The sequence below is a fragment of the Hyla sarda genome, chromosome 5 (genome assembly GCF_029499605.1).
Source record: "Hyla sarda isolate aHylSar1 chromosome 5, aHylSar1.hap1, whole genome shotgun sequence".
NCBI classification, from domain to species: domain Eukaryota; kingdom Metazoa; phylum Chordata; class Amphibia; order Anura; family Hylidae; genus Hyla; species Hyla sarda.
Genome location: NC_079193.1, coordinates 88,537,765 through 88,557,862, shown reverse-complemented (window position 1 = coordinate 88,557,862; position 20,098 = coordinate 88,537,765). Strand labels below are relative to the sequence as shown.

General features: G+C 45.7%; 1 protein-coding gene across 4 annotated transcripts in view; it reads left to right on the top strand.

The window, feature by feature from the left end:
• CPVL (carboxypeptidase vitellogenic like) overlaps window positions 1–20,098 on the top strand; it is a 113,800-nt gene that overhangs the window by 15,663 nt on the left and 78,039 nt on the right. The window contains exon 1 of one of the 4 annotated variants that reach the window (XM_056519887.1): window positions 4,314–4,351. The exons of the other annotated variants lie outside the window; for them this stretch is intronic. The gene's annotated coding sequence lies outside the window, so the exon portion shown is untranslated. Of the gene's footprint in view, window positions 1–4,313; window positions 4,352–20,098 lie in introns of those variants that run through there. 4 annotated transcript variants of the gene reach the window in all.

The following is a 20,098-nucleotide window of genomic DNA, read 5'->3' as shown; positions in this document are numbered from 1 at the left end:
CACTTTTTATAAATTTTTTTTCATGATATAAAAAGTGACCAAAAAAACACTATTTTGGACTTTGGAATTTTTTTACGCGTACGCCATTGACCGAGCGGTTTAATTAACGATATATTTTTATAGTTCGGACATTTTAGCACGCGGCGATACCATATATGTTTATTTTTATTTACAGTTTTTTTTTTTTTTTTTTTTTTATGGGAAAAGGGGGGTGATTCAAACTTTTAATAGGGAAGGGGTTAAATGATCTTTATTCACTTTTTTTTCACTTTTTTTTTGCAGTGTTATAGGTCCCATAGGGACCTATAACACTGCACACACTGATCTTTTACATTGATTAATGGTTTCTCATAGGAAACCAGTGATCGACGATTCTGCCGCTTGACTGCTCATGCCTGGATCTCAGGCACTGAGCAGTCATTCGGCGATCGGACAGCATGAAGGCAGGTAGGGACCCTCCGGCTGTCTTGTAAGCTGTTCGGGATGCCGCGATTTCGCCGCGGCGATCCCGAACAGCCTACTGAGCTAACCGGCACTTTTTACTTTCACTTTTAGCTGCGTGGCTCAACTTTGAGCGCGCGGCTAAAGGGTTAATAGCACGCGGCACCGCGATCAGTGCTGCGCGCTATTAGCGGCGGGTCCCGGCTTCACTATGACACTGGGCCCGCCGTGATATGATGCGGGGTCACCGTGGGACCCAGCGTTATATCACGGAAGAGGGACCAAGGACGTACTCGTACGTCCTTGGTCCTTAAGGGGTTAAATTCTCAACCTTTTTATATGTCTTTAATGTGATAGAAAAAACGGCTACTAGGTGGCTCTGTTCTGTTCCCTGACGCAAGTCAAACTGTTAATTTGGTCTCCTCCTGGCCTGGCAGGAGACCTAACTCAGAAAGCGCATGTGGGGAATGGCGAGGCACAGCTCTCACAGGCTTCAGTAACATTGCGCCTGCTGGGGAAAGCCCACTTTCTCCTGTGAGGAGCTCACACAATGTGAGCAAGGGGAAAGGTATGATACAGTGCTTTTTAATGCTCAGAATTTTATTTTTTTTAAAGGGGTACTCCGTTACCTTGCTGTTGGAGCTCCGCTTTCCAACGTCCGGAAGTTCTTGTTCCAGACGATGTGTGTGCGGGCTTCAGTGTTCAGGGCCGCGCCTCGTGACGCCGGCGCGCCCCCTTCCCATAGACTTTCGTTGAAGGGGCGGGCATGACGTCACGAGGGGCGGCCCTGAACACGGAAGCCCGCACACACATCGTCTGGAACAAGAACTTCCGGACGCTGGAAAGCGGAGCTCCGACATCAAGGTAACGGAGTACCCCTTTAAGGGCAGGAGGGGTGTTAGGAGTAGTTAGGGAATATGATCCGACTTAGTTTAGAAAATATGGTTTGACTGGTACTGTTTAATTGAAATTCAGAACAATCCATGCAGTACAACATGGTGATCTTTTGTCATGTGTCCCCTGAGATTTATCTAAACCTGTGCAGAGGAAAAGTGGTGCAGTTGCCCATAGTAACCAATCAGACTGCTCCTATTAACCCCCTAAGGACCTGGCCCATTTTGGCCTTAAGGACCAGACAATTTTCATTTGTTTTTTTCCTCCTCGCCTTCTAAAAATCATAACTCTCTTATATTTCCATCCACAGACCCATATGAGGGCTTGTTTTTTGCGTCACCAATTGTACTTTGTAATGACATCACTTATTTTACCATAAAATGGACGGCGCAACCAAACAAATATTATTTATGGGGGAAAATTGAATTGAAGAAAACCGCATTTAGCTAACTTTGGATGGTTTTGTTTTTGCGCTGTACACTTTCCGGTAAAAATGACATGTTTTCTTTATTCTGTGGGTCAATACGATTAAAATGATACCCATGTTATATGCTTTTCTATAATTGTACCGCTTAAAAAAAAATCTCAAACCACTTTAACAAAATTAGCATGTTTGAAATTGCCCTTTTTTGACCACCTATAATTTCCTAATTTTTCCGTATATGGGGCGATATGAGGGCTAAATTTTTGATCCATGATCTGTAGTTTTTATCAGTACCACTTTTGCTTAGGTTTGACTTTTTTATTTTATTTTTTTATTTTCTTTTTGGAATAAAATGTGACAAAAAAGCAGCAATTTTGGACTATTTTTTTTATTTTTTAACGTTTACGCCATTCACCGTACGGGATAATTAACAATATATTTTTATTGTTCAGACTTTTATGCACGCGGTGATACCAAATATGTGTATTAATAATTTTTTTATGCTTTTTTGGGGGTAAAATGGGAAAACGGACATTTAACATTTTTATTGGGGGAGGGGATTTTTCACTTTTTTTTTCACTTTTTTTTATTTAACATTTTTTTTTGCTTTATTTATTTTTTTACACTTATGTCCCCATAGCGGACTATTCATAGCAATCAGTTGATTGCTAATACTGTTCAGTGCTACGTATAGCACTGATCAGTATTATCGGTGATCTTCTGCTCTGGTCTGCTCGATCTCAGACCAGAGCAGAAGACCCCGGGAGACAGCCAGAGCCAGGTGAGGGGACCTCCGGCCGCCATGCTGGATGATCGGATCCCCGCGGCAGCGCTGCAGGCGATACGATCATCCAACCAAAGTACCGCACTGCTGAAGATGCTGTGATCTGTATTGATCACGGCATCTGAGGGGTTAATAGCAGACATTCGCGCGATCGCGGATTTCGGCCATTACCGGCGGGTCCCTGACTGCTGATATCAGCCGGGACCTGCCGGGCATGGTGCTTGCGATCATGGCGGTGCGTAAATGTACGTCATGGTGCGCTAAGTACCAGGTCACCATGACGTACATTTACGTCCATTGTCATTAAGGGCTTAAGAGGCCTGTGAAAAATGAAAGAAGCTATCTGACTGATTGCTATGGACAACTGCACCACGCTTTCTTTACACAGGTTTTGATAAATCTCCCCCCAAGCCTTATGCGCAATCTTTGTGTCAGATCTGCTTTTTTCTATCGCACCAGACCGTTTTCTAATGAAAAAATCCCAGAAAGTCCCCTTAAAATATAAAGACAAAGGTTGTCTTTAACAGGTCTAGTTTTTTCTTCTGTTGCATGTCTCATCCACCCACTAAATTTACCACAACAAAATTGACAGCTTTTATTTCTGCTCCCCTTCTCTTTATTTGCATTGTGTGGGTGTTGTGTCTGTACACTTGATCAGCTGGAAGTGCTGATGTCATGTTACAGGAGCGCCAACATACTTATACTTTCAAAAGAGTTTTTATAAACCTGCAAGGGGATTTTAGTGCTCTCACTGCTGCTATTGAGTGCCTGAGAGCCTCCACCATCATGCACAGCTATGTCTCATTCTCTTTATTTAAGGGGGTGGGACCAAAGCTGGACTGTTTGCCAGCAGTGCACATATGTGAACTTTTTTTCTTCCCAGTCTTAGTACACCATTTCCTCCTCTCAGCTGTGCCATGACATAATGCTGGAGAAAGTGTTCTGGACTTTACAGGCTTGTGCTGCGCTGGGGGCTTATTTACAATACACAACTATAGATGGCATGTAAGTGATAAGATTGTTATACATTTTCTGGGTTTGCAAGGTGCTGTGAAAGGAAAATAGCAACAGCAAGGAAGAGGTTACATCATAAAAGCATCCCTGATCTAAGCAGTAAACCACTGCAGCTGAAAATGACAAGCTAAAGCGAGGGGGAAAAATGGAATGCATTAAAGAAAAACTGATAGTTGGGTCACACGCTTAAACCCAATACACAGGGTTATAGTGCGGGTGAACCGGAGTAAAATATATTACTCAGATCTGTGGTCCTGTTGTAGACTTAGAGCCTCCGTTGCAAATATGCTCCTTTGGCAATGGACATGAGGGCTGGCTTTCTGTGTTTCCCTTCCTTTCTCTGTTGCCATATGCCTGACCATCTCTGAATATGCACATCCTCTTCAGAGGAGTCACATGGGCATAGACTCTCACATCATTAGAACATGCCCACTCTGAAGAGGATATGCATATTCAAAGATATACCCAAAGACTGTATATTGCAAATGTATGGTGTGTGCTGTGGATACCACTTTAAGCCTCGCTATACTTATTTTGGTTTAAGTAAACCAGGAAGTATTTATTAATAATGGAATCGAGAATGGAGGAAAATGGTAACTCTTGCTTTGTGGTTAACATCTTAGGCCTTGTGGCTGTGGCTCTGGAGAAGTATGGCATGCCCCAAAAAAAGCAGGTTGGGCACATTAGGTTGGTGTCACTCAGCATTTTTTGGAAAAACTTTGCAGTTTTTTCTTTCTTTTTTTTTTTCAGTTTATTTGAACCAAAGTCAAAAGTTTCAAAAGGAGAGTAATACAGTAAGTGACAAAAAGTTAATAAATAAATGCACCAAGAAGGAGTTGCTGGAATTGAATGAAACTTACTGGATATATGTATATTACTGAGCTGTCAGAGTCCCTCGTATCGCTACTAGGGGTGACTGACTGTCATGTGATGGCTCCCGAGATCATCACACAAGCCTCTATACATGAACCGGACAAGAGTTGTTGCTAAAGACCATAGGGTTCTAGTCTATAGCAGTCCAGGATTCTCGTTCACGACACCACTGTAAACAAAAGAGATGATGACTGGCTGTCAATGGCAGGACAGTAACAGGACAGGCAGGCTGTCAATGGGCACTGTAAGGCTAAGTTTCCACTTTTCCTCTTTTTTTATTTTTTTAAAATTTTTTTTTTTGGGGGGAGGGGAAGAACACCAAGAAAAAAAATGCCAATTCTGCTGCATGGCATTTTTTCGGCCAAAAAAAGCTGTAAATAAATGAGAAATCACAAAATTATTTTTCCACTTTGCGTTTTTCAGTTTGGCGTTTTTTAAAAATCCTTTTGCCATTTTTTCACTCTTGGTATTTTTCAGCTCCTTGACGGTTTTGCAAAGTCGTGGCCAAGAAAAACGACATGTGGGTTTTAACATTGGCATTTATGCAGGCGGCTCTTATTATTATTTGGACTTTAGCGATCCAGAAAAGTGATGGAGATACCCTTTTTATTTTTTTTTATTTTTTATTTTTTTTATAAAATTTTAAAGCGTACCATTAAAAAATATATTAAAAAAGATAGAGTAGTGATGGAAAAGATTGTATTTAACAAAATGTATCTTTATTATAACAAAACTTTTATTCATTTTTAAACAGGGATCAATATAATAATGTATAGATGCGGCGGCCGCTCTTCTATGGTCCCCTGCACTGGTGTATATATACAAAGATTCATATTTCCCGCAGAGAGCTGTGATTGGCCAGATGGTTCCAGCCAATCACAACTCTCTGTGGGAAATATGAAGAGGTGTAAATATATGTCAGTGCAGGGGACCATAGAAGAACGGCCGCCAGCATCTATACATTATACAGGATCACAGCAGGTGTCAGGAGTGGCATTCACTGCGATCTGTCTATTAATGCAGGTACTACAGCTCCCAGCATGGAGCAGAGTGTGCTCCATGTTGGGAGCAGTAGTACCTGCAGTTAAGGACAGATCACAGCGGGTGTCACTCCTGACACCTGCTGTGATCCTCCTGTATAATGTACATCCTTCATCCCTGAGATGCAGAGCGGCTTTCTCCTGCGCTCGCAAATGTGCTCTGTACTCTGGCTGGCCACTCATCTGCCACCATCCGGCCAATCCCCACTCTGGGGGAAAATATGAATGAGTGATGTGAATTTCTATTCACGTCATTGGCCAGCCAGAGTATTGTGCAGAGATGCGAGTGCTGTATAGAGCTGCTCCGCATCTCTGCTATATTATGGACAATCGCATCGGGTGTCAGGAGTGACACCCGGGGCAATCTGTCTGTTAGTAAAGGAACTACTACTCCCATCATGGAACAGTGTGTTCCATGCTGGAAGTAGTAGTACTACCTAAAAATATTTAAAAAAGAAAAAAAAAGTGAAAAACACACACACTATTTTTATTATTGTCGGCTACATTTTTAGTGCCCTGCCCACCCACATAACTTGATCAGTTTAAAAATTTCGTAAAAAATATTTCCATCACTACTGCATTTTTTTTTTTTTTTTTTTTGGTTACCCTACAAATTTTGAAAAAAAACAAAACTCCAAAGGGGCCAAAAAATGCTATTTCACTCAAATGCAAAAACGCCAGAAAAAATGTCAGACGCAAAAAACTGCACTGGCGTTTTTTCTGGCATTTTTTTTCACACAAAAACGCAGGAAAAAAAAAACAAGTGGAGACTTAGCCTCACACCAAATATTCTTCCACTTAGTGCCTGAAAATTATCTGGGCAAAGACAGGGATGTGTAATGAAGGTGACACCTGGATCGTTAACAAGGAAACAAATTGCTGCTCCCGCTTGTTGACAGATCAAACTATCCTCTCTACTGTTGGTCTGTCTGTGCTGGAGTTTGTTCACTGTGTGTGCATGTGCCTCATGTAACCATTGTTCCCAACACCTTGTTATAGCTTATTCAACACAGCCTGGATGGCGGAAAATTGTCTAAATGACCATCCTACCTCTCTCCAATAAGCCACTCCCTCCCAGAGTCTGTAAACTGGGCAAAATGTGAAGAATGTCTAGCAGTTGCACATCTCTCACCGAAAGGTACCCTACTCAAAAGTAGCCTCTGAGAGCCTTTTTATAGGGCAGCATCCCTTTTATGCCCCCTAGTGGCAACACCCAGTGTCTAATCAGATCACAACTGTAATAATTTACATACCTGCCTGATGCGTATATTTTACAGCAATGTAACATATCTATTAGGGTGCATTATTTTATGTTGTGAATTTATCTATATAAAACTCAACGTGTGTATATGTACACTGCTCAAAATAATAAAGGAAACACTTAGATAAAACATCCTAGATCTGAATTAATGAATGTACTAATCCTATGAAATACTTTCGTCTTTACATAGTTGAATGTGCTGACAACAAAATCACACAAAAATTATCAATGGAAATCAAATTTATCAACCCATGGAGGTCTGGATATGGAGTCACACTCAAAATCAAAGTGGAAAACCACACTACAGGCTGATCCAACTATGATGTAATGTTCTTAAAGGAAAACTGTCATATGTTTTATCCTGCACTATCCACGAGTACCTGTGGATAGTGCGGGTGACGCTGAACATTCTGAGTCCTATTTTGCCCGGATCCGCTGAGCCGTTCGCCCGTTATAGCTGGTTTTCGATATATTCAAATTAGCTGCTAGCTGGCACGGGCGGGGTTACTGCCTTCAACTGGCACTGTGACGTTACCGCCTCCCGGCCTGCAGCACCACTGGCTAATGAATATTCGTACGTTGTCTTACGCTCTCTGTCTCATCTCGGCCGAGTCCTGGACGATACTGTGCATGCACCCTTACTCCAGCACTGCTCCAGACAAATGAAGCAATGCTGAAGACCGCTTCCGGGTATAGTAGGAAATCCCGCGCATGTGCAGTATCGTCCAGGATTCGGCCAAGATGAGAGAGTGTGTAAGACAACGTATGAATATTCATTAGCCAGCGGTGCTGCGGGCCGGGCGGCGGTTACATCACAGTGCCAGTTAGCAGCTAATTTGAATATACCGAAAACCAGCTATAAGGGGCGAACGGCGCAGCGGATCTGGGCAAGGTAGGACTCAAAATGTTCAGCGTCTCCCGCACTATCCACAGGTACCCGTGGATAGTGCGGGACAAAACATATGACAGTTTTCCTTTAAAACAATTCAAAATGAGGCTCAGTAGTGTGTGTGTGGCCTCCATGTGCCCATATGACCTCCCTACAATGCCTGGGCATGCTCCTGATGAGGTGGCGGATGGTCTCCTGAGGGACGTGCTCCCAGACCTGGACTAAAGCATCTGCCAACTCCTGGACAGTCTGTGGTGCAATGTGGCGTTGGTGGATAAAGCGACCCCTGAGGAAGTCACATTTGGTGACGGAACGCATGGAGTTTGCTTTTGTGGACATGTGTTAATTGGGTTACCTCCCCTTCTTCCTCCATCTGTGGCCTGCATATTGTTGTTCATCATTTTTTTGATTCATTATTTATTTTGCTATTGTATTTTGTCGTTTACAATACGTTGGTGTGTCTGTTTATTGTTTGGGCCAAAGTATTGGCTCAGGTTAAAGGGGGCCCTTATATGTTTCACCCATGTCCAGTGGTGATCTTTATAGGTCCCACTGTTGTAGTGTGGCTTTTTATAGCCCTGTTTAATTAGTTTTTATTGTCTTTTTCTATATTTGCATATTTTGTTTATAAACTTGTACTTTTGCATTACATTGTGCATTGGGTGTGCGTCCATTGTGGCATTTCAGCTTTTCCTTGTTATTTATGGTGGATGAAGCGAAACATGATGTCCCAGATGTGCTCAATTGGATTCGGGTCTGGGGAACGGGTAGGCCAGTCCATAGCATCAATGTTCCACTCCAGCCACATGAGGTCTAGCATTGTCTTGCATTAGGAGGAACCCATGGCCAATCGCACCAGCTTATGGTCTCACAAGGGGTCTGAGTGAGGATCTCATCTCGGTACCTAATTGCAGTCAGGCTACCTCTGGCAAGCACATGGAGGGCTGTGTTGCCCCCCCCAAAGAAATGCCACCCCACACCATTATTGACCCACCGCCAAACCAGTCATGCTGAAGAATGTTGCAGGCAGCAGAACGTTCTCCACGGCGTCTCCAGACTCTGTCACGTCTGTCGCATGTGCTCAGTGTAAACCTGCTTTAATCTGTGAAGAGCACAGGGCGCCAGTGAGGAATTTGCCAATCTTGGTGTACTCTGGCAAATGCCAAACATCCTGCTCGGTGTTGGGCTGTAGGCACAACCCCCACCTGTGGATGTCCGGCCCTCATACCACCCTCATGGAGTCTGTTTCTGACCGTTTGAGTGGACACATGCACATTTGTGACCTGCTGGAGGTCATTTATGCAGGGCTCTGGCAGTGCCCCTCCTGCTCCTCCTTGCACAAAGGCAGAGGTAGCGGTCCTGCTGCTGGATTGTTGCCCTCCTACAGCCTCCTCCACGTCTCCTGATGTAGTGGCCTGTCTTCTGGTAGCGCCTCCATGCTCTGGACACTACACAGACAGGCATGGCAAACCTTCCTGCCACAGCTTGCATCGATGTGCCTTCCTGTATGAGCTGCACTACCTGAGCCATTTGTGTGGGTTGTAGTCTTCATCTCATGCTACCACTTGAGTGAAAGCTCTGCCAACATTCAAAATGTCCAAAAATCAGCCAGGAAGATTAGGAAATGAGAAGTGGTCTGTGGTCACCACCTGCAGAACCACTCCTTTATTGGGGGGTCTTGCTAATTGCCTAGAATTTCCGTCTGTTCCATTTGCACAACAGCATGTGAAATTGATTGTCAATCAGTGTTGCTTCCTGAGTGGACAGTGTGATTTCACAGAAGTGTGATTGACTTGGAGTTACATTGTGTTAAGTGTTCCCTTTATGGTTTTTTGAGCAGTGTATGTTCCAGCATTCCTTCAAACAGGGCCGGACTGGGACTTCAAATAGTGTGAATTCAAATAGAGAAAACTAATGCTTCTCAGTAACATTTATTAAACAGGTCATTAGTGTACTTTATGATCATGAAGTGCAAGCCCACTAGCCATATAATGGCCACCTGTAAGTAGTGGGTCCCTAACATCCCTAGCATAAAATGGCATAGCACTGAGTGGCGACCACCACCGCCCAACACCGGTGCCCAGAGGGGGAAGGACCCACTGGCAGAGCAGCTCCAATGCCACTCAAACCAGTCCCAGGGCCACGCCTCCCCACAGACAGTGCGCTGCAGCAGCAATGGACGCTACACAGCACCACACCAGTGTGAACATGGTGTAAAAGCTCACTTACCATGTGCTCACAGTCAGAGACTGGGAGGCTGCCAGAAAGGAAGGGGCCCTGTGCAACTTCCTGCTAATTTAAATATGCCTGGGCTGAGGCATTATAGACTAAGCCACCCATTTCAGTCATAGGTTTGACTATATGAATACGGGGCCACAAAGGAGAGGGGCCAAATGTCAATCATAGTTGGGTGTAATAGGGTACCTTATGAAAAAATTATATACACACACCTCTAAATTAATCATATTGGGGGACATTTATCAATGCATGTAAACCATTTTCTGGTGTTTATGTGGTGCCAATTTTGTGCAGTTACCGAAGTTACTGCTTATTTGTGCATTTTTTTTCCATAGAGCGTTATACAAAGTGGGGGCCACCACAACCCCTCCATATAGCTCTGTGGGAGAGCCGTTCGACTATGTTCGGCTCTCCCATAGAGCAATAAGGAGTGGGTATGGCGGGGGGGGGGGGGGGGGCATGGTGTACCGCTCTGGGGGAGAGCTTGGGCTCCATACAGAATATTGTGTGTGTGTGTGTGTGTGTGTGTGGTCGGACCCCCCCCACTATCTAAAACTTAACCCATATCTTGCGTATAGGGGATGGGTTTTTCACCACAAGACTTTTTCCTTTTAAACCTAGCTCTGCAGTTCCCTGGTTGACTAGATATGCCTAATGTGGCTTGCTAACAATTAGATTTTGTGTTAGAACTTCATTTAAAGTGTCTGGTTTAAAGGGGTACTCCGTTGCTCAGCGTTTGGAACAAAGTGTTCCGAACGCTGCAGCCGGCGCTGGGAGCTCGTGACGCCATAGCCCCGCCCCCTCCTGACGTCATGCCCTCGCCCACTCAATGCAAGTTTATGGGTGGGGGCGTGACAGATGTCATGAGGGTGGGGCTATGATGTCACATGCTCCCAGCAGGAAAGCAATACAGCCATCAAATGTACACTGCTTTAGGTGTGAGGTAGAGGTCTGGTGGAGGCTAGAGCTGTGTGCTGTATTTTATTTTTTTGCGCAAAAGTTATCAAGTGCCGTTCCCAATTTGGTAAATTATGCAGAGCTGCGCAAATAACCCACCAAGCAAATGAGGGTAAAATCTCTGCTATCTTACACCAACATTGATAACCCCATTCCCCATTGTCACCAAATAACATCAATATACAAGAAGGAAATATAATCACCATACATATTACCATCATACTGTTACTGATTTTACTCTTGTATGCAGGTCAATGTTACTCATTTTATTATTGTTTGTCATTTTAGTTAATATTTTAAATATAAATTATTTATTTTTTTACTTCTCCAATATATATATATATAAGCACACTGAAACTTTTTTGTTTCCTTGTTTATGCTTCTCTGGACTTATTCATGTGACTTTGCACCCACACAGAACTTCCTGTTTGGTTTTATGTGTAAAAATGTTTCTTCCAAAATATATAGATGTTAAAAGAAATACATATGTATTGGACATCACCTATTCAATATTTATTGCTTTTATTACATCAAAATATGCCCATCAGCTACCTAACCCAGGAACCTACCACACAGAGTGAGGTAAACTCTAGGAAACATTATTGGTGCATTGCAGCTCTGTATGGAAAAATTCTTGATACATAAGAGATGTAGCGATTGAGGCCGGGTTCATACTTGCGAAGCTCCAGATAGAAAATGCGGCCAGCTGAACCACGCTAGAACCGCACAGACATTGCTGTACCCATAGACAGACAGCAATGTCTGCGGAGCGGATTCCTCCAGAACATTGAGCAGGTTCAATGTTCTGGTGGAATTTTTTGATCAGACTTTTCTGTCAGAAATTCTGACCCGAAAATTCAGCTGTGTAGATGGGTTCACGAAAAGACCCATTCACCTGCCTGTTAAAGAGGCACTGTCATTATGAATAACTTTTTATAGCTTGTTGTACTACTGATTACTTTTTTTCAAATGTACATTTATTTAAAAAAAAAAATAAAAAAAAAATATTTTACTAAAACATTAAAAATTTAAATAGCCGCCACTAGGGTAATCTATCTTTATGCAGACAGACTACTCTGTATTTTGCAGCATACTGAATACCGGCCGTAAAGTGTGTTGGTATCCAGTTTTGGAGATACTATACCACTGCAGCTGTTCCTAAACTACAATTCCCATGATGGGAGTTGTAGTTTTGCAATAGCTGGGGGTACAATCCTTGTAAAACTCTGTTTTACTGCTGTGTTCCTCCAGCTCTTACAAAACTACAGACAAATGATGTGTGGACATGCTGGGAGTTGTAGTTTTGCAACAGCTAAAGACAACACTGCTCTAGCACAGTGCTCTATAAACACTGCAGCTCCAGCTGTTGCAAAACTACAACTCACAGCATGCTTGAACAGCCAAAGCTTTCTCTGACTCCTGAATGTCTGATCAGCTTCTTTGTCATTCAGGAGTCTGTGAAAGCTTAATGACACACATAAAGACAGCTCCAGCATCCAGCTTTACTAGGAACAGATAGAAAATGTATGCAAAAAAGCTACTGTGCAGTGATTTGCAGACTGCCAGGCTGCTCTCAGACTCAGAGCAGATGAGTCATCCACAGTGAGGGAGAGAGATGGACACGCCCCCTCCACAAGGCACGAAGATAAAGCAAGTGAGCAACATATAAATGCTATTTGTTCTGGATATATAGGTCCTAGACACATAAATATTATATGTAAATGATCAACAAAAATTCCTGAGCAGAATTCTGGTCGGAAACTCCATAGTGTGAATCCGGCCTAAAGGTATGTTTACACGTGCATATTTTGCTGCTCATTTCCTGCTGCTTATTTTCTACTTATTGAAGTCAAAATTCTGCAGCAGAAAATCTGCATCAAAATATGCACATGTGAACTTTAACCCTTATCCCTATTCAGCAAGGGGACAAAGGGCTCTCATATTTGTGATCTGTAGGGGACCGCCTAGCTCCAATCCTGTGGTAAGAGATAAGGTTTAAATGAGATCTGCAGCCTAGTACAACTTATCCCCTATCTGCAGATAGGGGATAAGTGTCTCATCATGGGGGGAGTCTGAACGCTGGGGAGAGCTTTGCTTAGGCTCTCCTGTGCAGGAGGTGTGTCGGCCGCGCCGCATGACACCGCAACCGACACGCTCCCTCCATGTATCTCTATGGGAGAGGCGGAGATGCAGCGTTCGTGCATCCCCACCTCTCCCATAGAGCTGTATGGAGGGGCGTGTCTGTTGTCCTCTTAGTGAGGTCGATGACACAAGCATTAGCTGCGCAGAGCCACGACAGTGCCCCCGTACGGGAGATCGTGGGTGGTCCCAGCGGTCAGACCCCCCCCCGCGATCAGACACTTATCCCCTATCCTGCAGCTAGGGGATACATTTTTTATGGCTGCAGTACTCCTTTTAATTTTGAGATAACCTCTTTAAGGGTACGTTCATACGTACAGGAACTGCTGCATATTTTGTGTAGCCGATTTTGCTACCCATTAAAGTTATTGGGAAGCGAAATCAGCTGCACAAAATATGCAGCACATCCTGTACGTGTGAATGTAACCAAAAGGGGCATTCTGGTAGTAAGTTATAAGCTCTTCACTAGATAGGTGAAAACTGCTAGATAGGTAATGGTCCAAACAGTTAATAAATCGGTGGTAAGAATGCCTTAGCTGGCTACTTACTGTGTATCATGTGATACATTAAATCAATAATTTTTATTTATTTATTTTTTAACTCATCGCATAATTGACCAAGCCAGTTTGGCCCTTATTGACAGAAGTTAATGGTGAGTTCACATGTGGTGGATTCACTACAGATTATACTTGTGGAGATGGCCGTGTTAACTCTGCAGCAGTTACAGTATAGTCAGGGCTCCGTTTCCAGCACTGAGCACTGTTTCCAAATCTAGTTCCTGCACTATAAATACAGGAGTGTACAGGAATGAGATTTGGAAATTGCTTGGCTTCAAGCAGGCACAGGGATAGAAGGGGGGAGTGAGGAGGGAGTGACCAGCAATTTGGAACATAACTACTAGCAACAAGTTCTATATCATGCAATGTTTCCTATCATGTCCATATGTCCTCCTGCCCATCCTCAGTAGTGAAGAAAAAACTATTTTAAAACTTTCCCTTTTGATATGCTAATAAGGGTGAACTAATCATATGGGTGTTTGGCAACCAAAACAGTCACTGTGCCCCCCCCCCCCCTGCTGTAATCACACCTATCCATTCCCCAATCATGCCTACTCAAATGTGATTGACAGTCTGGGCACGGCCAAGGTCACAGCTCTTCTCACTGAATGTCCATGGCGATCTCTAACCTCCAGAGACTGCCTGACGTCTCTGTCCAACAGCATTAGGACATGGACCTGTGGGAGAATACAGTAGGGCCATGTTCACATTTAAAAGCTCCGTGTGCTAGGACCACTCAAAAATGCAATGCATTTCCGAGCGGAACCCGCAAAAATTAACTTTTTGCAGATGCTGAAATGCACAGTGCAGTAGAATGTCCGTGCGGAATATTTCTGTGGATTTCCACAAGGAAATTCCGCCGTGTGAGCATGGCCTTAACAGCGATGATGTCGGTCATACCTTGGCTGTCAATCACGTCTAGGCACGCCCCGATGAATGGTTAACCCAAGTATGGTGCAGGGGAATTTTTAAGCAGTTTTTCTTAACTATGGAAGACTGACAGGAGGATATACGGGCATGGTAGAAAACATTATTGTATGATGGAGGATTTGTTGCTGGTAGTAGTTATATAGGGTTAAACCTTATGACAGGTTCCCTTTAAGTGATAAGAGAACTGCTCCATATTTTGGCCTTTTGCATGAAGGTTGATGTCACTATTGTGTGATTGACATTTATTTTATTGGGTACAATGTAGATATAATACATTATCGTTCACTTTTCTGTGTATAAGCTAGTTAAAAGGGTACTCCAAAGAAATAAGAAAAAAATGTTTTTAAATCAACTGGTGCCAGAAAGGTATTCAAATTTGTAAATTACTTCTAGTTGAAACTCTTTAGCCTTTCAGTACTTATCATCTGTTGTTTGCTCTAGAGCAGGGGTACTCAACTGGCAGACCGCAGTCCAGATCCCGGACCTCGGCCGCCAGTGATGTGGACCGCCCGCCGACTTTCCCCTTATTCATTTGTGTAGACAGGGCATACTGTTTTTTTTTCAATAAAACAGATGCGGCTCAGACCGCTCTCAACAACTCTTCCCTCCGCATGGCCCCCTCTTGCGTAATGCTCTCCTCTTCGGCTGGTCCCCCGGCCCCAAGTAAAGTAAGCTGGGCCAGGGGTGCTGCCGCTTTAAGACGTCTGCGCGTATGCACGCCTGCCGTCATGGATGCGTCCCTGCCCCGGCTGCTACGTCGCAGAAGGAGATCCCACCGCTGCTGAGAGCTGCAGCTTTTACAAGATGCGGCCAGTACAGAGGGGTGGGCTGGTTTTGGCTGGGGATGCAATGTTTAGTTTAGGATGGCGGGGGTGTGTGTCACTGTAGGAGTATGGAGAATGACAAAGGGGGGGGGGGGTACTGTAGGAGTGTGGAGGAAGGGGGGCTGTAGTATTGTATTCAGGGGTACAGCATGTGGAAGTGTATTCAGGGGTACAGCATGTGGAAGTGTATTCAGGGGTACAGCATGTGGAAGTGTATTCAGGGGTACAGCATGTGGAAGTGTATTCAGGGGTACAGCATGTGGAAGTGTATTCAGGGGTACAGCATGTGGAAGTGTATTCAGGGGTACAGCATGTGGCAGTGTATTCAGGGGTACAGCATGTGGCAGTGTATTCAGGGGTACAGCATGTGGCAGTGTATTCAGGGGTACAGCATGTGGCAGTGTATTCAGGGGTACAGCATGTGGCAGTGTATTCAGGGGTACAGCATGTGGCAGTGTATTCAGGGGTACAGCATGTGGCAGTGTATTCAGGGGTACAGCCTGTGGCAGTGTATTCAGGGGTACAGCCTGTGGCAGTGTATTCAGGGGTACAGCCTGTGGCAGTGTATTCAGGGGTACAGCCTGTGGCAGTGTATTCAGGGGTACAGCCTGTGGCAGTGTATTCAGGGGTACAGCCTGTGGCAGTGTATTCAGGGGTACAGCCTGTGGCAGTGTATTCAGGGGTACAGCCTGTGGCAGTGTATTCAGGGGTACAGCCTGTGGCAGTGTATTCAGGGGTACAGCCTGTGGCAGTGTAGTATTCAGGGGTACAGCCTGTGGCAGTGTATTCAGGGGTACAGCCTGTGGCAGTGTAGTATTCAGGGGTACAGCCTGTGGCAGTGTAGTATTCAGGGGTACAGCCTGTGGCAGTGTAGTATTCAGGGGTACAGCCTGTGGCAGTGTAGTATTCAGGGGTACAGCCTGTGGCAGTGTAGTATTCAGGGGTACAGCCTGTGGCAGTGTAGTATTCAGGGGTACAGCATGTGGCAGTGTAGTATTCAGGGGTACAGCCTGTGGCAGTGTAGTATTCAGGGGTACAGCCTGTGGCAGTGTAGTATTCAGGGGTACAGCCTGTGGCAGTGTAGTATTCAGGGGTACAGCCTGTGGCAGTGTAGTATTCAGGGGTACAGCCTGTGGCAGTGTAGTATTCAGGGGTACAGCCTGTGGCAGTGTAGTATTCAGGGGTACAGCCTGTGGCAGTGTAGTATTCAGGGGTACAGCCTGTGGCAGTGTAGTATTCAGGGGTACAGCCTGTGGCAGTGTAGTATTCAGGGGTACAGCCTGTGGCAGTGTAGTATTCAGGGGTACAGCCTGTGGCAGTGTAGTATTCAGGGGTACAGCCTGTGGCAGTGTAGTATTCAGGGGTACAGCCTGTGGCAGTGTAGTATTCAGGGGTACAGCCTGTGGCAGTGTAGTATTCAGGGGTACAGCCTGTGGCAGTGTAGTATTCAGGGGTACAGCCTGTGGCAGTGTAGTCTTCAGGGGTACAGCCTGTGGCAGTGTTGTCTTCAGGGGTACAGCCTGTGGCAGTGTTGTCTTCAGGGGTACAGCCTGTGGCAGTGTTGTCTTCAGGGGTACAGCCTGTGGCAGTGTTGTCTTCAGGGGTACAGCCTGTGGCAGTGTTGTCTTCAGGGGTACAGCCTGTGGCAGTGTTGTCTTCAGGGGTACAGCCTGTGGCAGTGTTGTCTTCAGGGGTACAGCCTGTGGCAGTGTTGTCTTCAGGGGTACAGCCTGTGGCAGTGTTGTCTTCAGGGGTACAGCCTGTGGCAGTGTTGTCTTCAGGGGTACAGCCTGTGGCAGTGTTGTCTTCAGGGGTACAGCCTGTGGCAGTGTTGTCTTCAGGGGTACAGCCTGTGGCAGTGTTGTCTTCAGGGGTACAGCCTGTGGCAGTGTTGTCTTCAGGGGTACAGCCTGTGGCAGTGTTGTCTTCAGGGGTACAGCCTGTGGCAGTGTTGTCTTCAGGGGTACAGCCTGTGGCAGTGTTGTCTTCAGGGGTACAGCCTGTGGCAGTGTTGTCTTCAGGGGTACAGCCTGTGGCAGTGTTGTCTTCAGGGGTACAGCCTGTGGCAGTGTTGTCTTCAGGGGTACAGCCTGTGGCAGTGTTGTCTTCAGGGGTACAGCCTGTGGCAGTGTTGTCTTCAGGGGTACAGCCTGTGGCAGTGTTGTCTTCAGGGGTACAGCCTGTGGCAGTGTTGTCTTCAGGGGTACAGCCTGTGGCAGTGTTGTCTTCAGGGGTACAGCCTGTGGCAGTGTTGTCTTCAGGGGTACAGCCTGTGGCAGTGTTGTCTTCAGGGGTACAGCCTGTGGCAGTGTTGTCTTCAGGGGTACAGCCTGTGGCAGTGTTGTCTTCAGGGGTACAGCCTGTGGCAGTGTTGTCTTCAGGGGTACAGCCTGTGGCAGTGTTGTCTTCAGGGGTACAGCCTGTGGCAGTGTTGTCTTCAGGGGTACAGCCTGTGGCAGTGTTGTCTTCAGGGGTACAGCCTGTGGCAGTGTTGTCTTCAGGGGTACAGCCTGTGGCAGTGTTGTCTTCAGGGGTACAGCCTGTGGCAGTGTTGTCTTCAGGGGTACAGCCTGTGGCAGTGTTTCATTCAGGGGTTCAGTCTCTGGCAGTATTCAGAAAATACAGGAAACAGTAGTTTTACAGACTCCAGTCGTTTGGTCTATTTCCTTCATGGCACTGTGGCCACTAAGTGTGAACCAGGCCTCAGCGCTTTGCTCGGACCTTTACCAGTGGCAGACCTGGATAAGCGGACCCTCACTAAAAATAGTTGAGTACCCCTGCTCTAGAGGAAGTTGTGTAGTTCTTTCCAGTCTGACAATAGTGCTCTCTGCTGCCACCGCTGTCTTTGTCAGGTACTGTTTGGTGCAGTAGAGATTTGCTATGGGGATTTGTTCATTCTTTGGACAATTCCTGACACTGGCATCAGCAGAGAGCACTGTGTTCAGACTGGAAAGAACTACACAACTTTCTCTAGAGCATACAGCAGCTGATAAGAACTGGAAGGATTAAAGGGGTATTCCAGGATTTTTTTTTTTTTTTTACTATGCTACAGGGGCTGTAAAGTTAGTGTAGTTCATAATATAGTGTCTGTACCTGTGTGACGGTTTTCTCACAATTCTTATGTGATTTTCACCCCAATATTTATTTTTACCAGCATACAAAATGACTGTTGTCTCAGATTTTTCCCAGGCTGCAATGTGGCCGAGACCTGACTCACTAGTCAGCTGATGACAGGGACCCTGTCTGCTACAATGGGTGGAAGAAAGATCAATCTTCAACTAATGCAACAGCAGTAGGCACCCTGATCGAAAACAACAGATCTTTTGAATGGATGCCGCTCATTTATGTTTCAATGGGTGGGGTGGCTGATGTGTGGGAGGGAGGAAAATAGAATTCTGGGATTTGTAGTCAAAAAAAGAAAAATCAAACGGGAAATACCAGTTCACAAAAATCTAGCCACAGTGTTATGGTAATCTCACAACATAGCCATTTAGCCCCAAGACAAGCACAGATCCTTCCTAAGCATGTCCATTACTGCCTGCCAGGTACATACTAAAATCACCTTATGGTGGATAACCCCTTCAAGCTTTACAAATCTGTTTAACTTTCTGGCATTTGTTGACTTGAAAAAAAATTTCTTCCTCCGGTGTACCCCGGAGGGGCATTCCAGGATTTTTCTCTTTGCATATGCTACAGGGGCTGTAAAGTTAGTATAGATCCTAATATAGTGTCTGTACCTGTGTTTCATGGTGGTCTTGAAATTTTTTTTTCTCCCAATGTTTATTTTTAACAGCATACAAAATTACGTGTCGTCTCAGGTTTTCCCAGGTTGCAGTGCAACCCAAGACATTACATCACTAGTCAAGTGATGACCCGGGAGCCTGTCTTTACTTCAATGGGTGGAGTGATCGCTGGGTGGGAGGGAGATCATTCTACGGGAATTGTAGTTTTGCAACAGCTGGAGGCACCCTGATCAGAAAACACTGGTCTATTGCATAATGTAGAAAAAAACTTTGTTTAGACCAGGATTCGTGGCGCTGGTCCTTAAACTACGGCCTGGAGGACATTTATCCGGCCCGCCGCTGCCGTTTAAAAACGCAGGGGCCGCTGGGAAGGTGGCGCACGCAGGGACGTCACTGATGCCGTGCGTGCGCCCATAGCAATGGAGCGCGGAGGAGCGAGGCAGTGATGAGGACGTGCGCTGGCCAGCAAGGTAAGTGTTACCAGCGGCACGTCAACTTCGGTGCTCCGACCACCGCTCCTTCGGTCCCGGGACTTACTGCTATGTCCGGAGCGGAGGAGCCGTGGTCGGAGCACTGAAGTGGGGCAGAACACAGCCTCCAGCCATACACTGTATGGCTGGAGGCTGTGTGTCTGTGGGGGATCTATACTCCACCTAATGTGGGGATCTATACTCCACCTAATTTGGGGGCTCTATACTGCACCTAATTTGGGGGATCTATACTGCACCTAATGTGGGGGACATTATACTGCACCTAATGTGGGGGAACATTATACTGCACCTAATGTGGGGGAACATTATACTGCACACCCTAATGTGGGGGAACTGTACTGCCAACCCTAATGTGTGGGGGGGGGGGACTGTACTGCCAACCCTAATGTGTGGGGGGGGGGGGACTGTACTGCCAACCCTAATGTGGGGGGGGGGGGGGGACTGTACTGCCAACCCTAATGTGGGGGGGGGGGGAGAACTGTACTGCCAACCCTAATGTGGGGGGGGGGGAGAACTGTACTGCCAACCCTAATGTGGGGGGGGGGAGAACTGTACTGCCAACCCTAATGGGGGGGGGGGGGGAGAGAGAACTGTACTGC